Source organism: Eurypyga helias, unplaced genomic scaffold, assembly GCF_000690775.1.
Source record: "Eurypyga helias isolate BGI_N326 unplaced genomic scaffold, ASM69077v1 scaffold23108, whole genome shotgun sequence".
NCBI lineage: Eukaryota > Metazoa > Chordata > Aves > Eurypygiformes > Eurypygidae > Eurypyga > Eurypyga helias.
The window spans coordinates 9,794-12,844 of NW_010265317.1; positions in this window are offsets into that span (position 1 = coordinate 9,794).

Below are 3,051 nucleotides of genomic sequence, written 5' to 3' on the forward strand. Positions count from 1 at the left end.
CTGCTCATTTTACTGTATATTGGCTGGAGTGGGAAAAAAATGCTTGGGAAAAAATTTTTGGGAAAAAAATGATTGCAAATTTCTCTATCATGACTCTTCCCCCAACTGCAGCCTTCTAAAGTAGTTGTGGGAAATAAGAGAGCTGAAAGTGCATAATTGAACAACTTGGATAGCAAACAGCTTTTTGCCTTTGATGAGCAGTTTGCATTTAAAAAGGGATACCACTTTTACAATACAAGTTGATTTGTTTGATGTCACAAGGAACTGTGGAATGGGTTCACATGATCCGAATTCTGAAGAAGAAGAAAATCAATTAAATACCTATTAACTAACAAACCTACCTGTCTTTTATTTTTGGTCAAGTCTGGACTTTTAAAATGCACTTTTGTCACCCTGTTTATGAGTATATAGGCACCCTCCAATTTTGATCTGCACTGAACCTAAAGGATGTTAAAGCATTTTATAGAATCATAGAATCATAGAATGGTTAGGGTTGGAAGGGACCTTAAAGATCATCTAGTTCCAACCCCCCTGCCATGGGCAGGGACACCTTGCACTAGACCAGGTTGCTCAAAGCCACATCCAGCCTGGCCTTGAAGACATCCAGGGATGGGGCATCCACAACATCTCTGGGCAACCTGTTCCAGTGTCTCACCACCCTCTCTGTGAAGAATTTCTTCCTGACATCTAATCTAAACCTCCCTGATTTCAATTTATACCCATTACCCCTTGTCCTATCACTACAGGCTCTTGTAAAAAGTCCTCTCCCAGTAACCTTGTAGGCCCCCTTCAGATACTGGAGAGCTGCCATGAGGTCTCTTCGGAGCCTCCTCTTCTCCAGGCTGAAGAGAATTTTATTTATGAATTATAATTTTTCAATCAAATGTCTTAGCAAACTTATCAGCTTGCTGGACTGGTAAATATTGAAAAAAGGCCAAGCGAGCTGCCCACGGCTATCCACTTCTTCACTGACAGAGAAAATACTGAACTCTGGGAAGTCTGAATGTCATACCACTGCTCTGTTCATCAGCAGAAACATCAAGGGAATTAAATAGTGTCTTATTACTTCAAAAAAGTTTTTTTAAAGACCACATCATGACCTTGCATGTTGCTTCCTGCCCTTAGCCACATTAAAAATTACTTTGAAATGTCTTGCTAATCTGCTTGTATTTTAATAATTATTTATAGTAAATCCCTGTATTTTTCTTGTTCTCTCTAGTTGTTTCTCCCTCCTCCTCCCTCTTCCCCCATAAAAATATCCAACCAAATGGAACCCAAAATATAACCTCAGAGGAGTGCTAGGAAGGGGAATACTACTACAACTCAGACCAGCGAGAATTTCAAAATGTTTTGTAGGCTGTGCACAGATTTAATCCTCTGCCTTAGTCTAGCTGCTAAAAATATTGTGTGTGCTGCAGAGCTGCAATACAAAGAAAAAATTAAAAAAAGCACAAGTAAGATTTATTTCATTTTGTGCAAAGTTGCTCTCTTTGTTTTAATTCCAGAATGATCCATACAATTGACAGCCCTTACAGGAAGCTGCTACAGAGACATGAAAAACATGAAACCTCTAGAATCATAATTAATTTAGTATAAAATTTTCATTTATTCTAAGAAACCTTCAAGAACTTGAAAAAAATCTAACAGACTAAGAAATCTAAAGAATTTTAAAAAGTCTTTTGTATTAATTACACTTTCCTCTTAAGTTCATTGGATAGTTAAAACCTGCATATAATCATCTCTCATATTCTGAAACAACTGCATTTTGGTTATTTGGCATTCCTCCAATACAACTGAAATAGAAGGAGGCCCCATCCCTTTCTCTTAAACTATACAGGTTTTTCCAATAAGGGGGTAGGTACAGGGAACAAACACAACTCAGACTGATACTCAGATTTCAGATGGCACTTTAAATACTGTTAGCTGTGAAGAAATCCAGATGCAAATTTGACATGTGAGGCACCAGGCAAATCTGATAAACAGCCCAAACAAAAAAAAACCAAACCTATGCTGGCTAAGAGCACTCTCATGTGGTTTGCCTTCTGAATACAGGAACAGGTGAGACCTCCTGCTGATTTTCTACAGGTGACTGCCATTTCTCAAATTGCCATTCATGTCATCTGTGTGAATTTTTTCCAAGAAAACCTACTCCCTGAATATTTCTTTATTCTTTGGTATTTCTTATATACTCCTGTATCCATAGTATTCTTGAGGGGCAGAGATTTTGGTTACGTGAAAACGAAGTTCTTTGTTGTGAATTTTTGGTTAAAATTGCCAGCAATATTGTCAAAGTAAGTGAGATGAAATAAGAAGAGATTTTTATAGTGTCTGTGCATTTTTTTCTGGAGAAGCATTCACTAAAGCAGCTAACTGGCTATCTGCTGCCCCATGGGTCCCATCAGGCAGCATAAAGCTCAGATGGATTAGAAAAGGCAGCCTAAAAGTGAGACAGTTGCATATACTACCAATGGTTACCTGACCCGAATCTCTGTTCCTCCCCCAGCTAACGTAGCTATAATAAACTGTCAGTCTGAGAGGAAATATTTTGAGACTGGTTTTGCTATTTTTGTTGAATTTACCTGAAAATTGGAACACAGTTCTAAAAGATTTACTCTGCTTCTTTCCCCCACCCCCGCCCCCACCTTTACAGTTGATTGATAGTCAGTAATTTGTAGGAATGATCACTGATAATAAAAAACACCATTGAATAGTGTATTTATGCTCCCAGAAGTGAGAATATAATTCTGTCCCCACTTTTGAGTTGAAGATGAGCTCATGTGCCATCAGGACACAAATGCAGACTCCAGTTAACATATGCATTTTAAAAAATGAAATAAATACAAAATTAAGGATAATAAATGTAAATTTATCTGATATTCATTACTTTAGAGTGAGGTATTTAGCTAGTGTTTAACACTGCTGTGTATTGAGATAAAATGCAGAGTAGACCCACTGGAAGGACAGACTGCCATCTGATGAGGTGGATCCAGACATTGTATCTGGTCATCCTTAATGGCACGCTTAACAAGTCAACAGGAAAAAAAAAAAAAA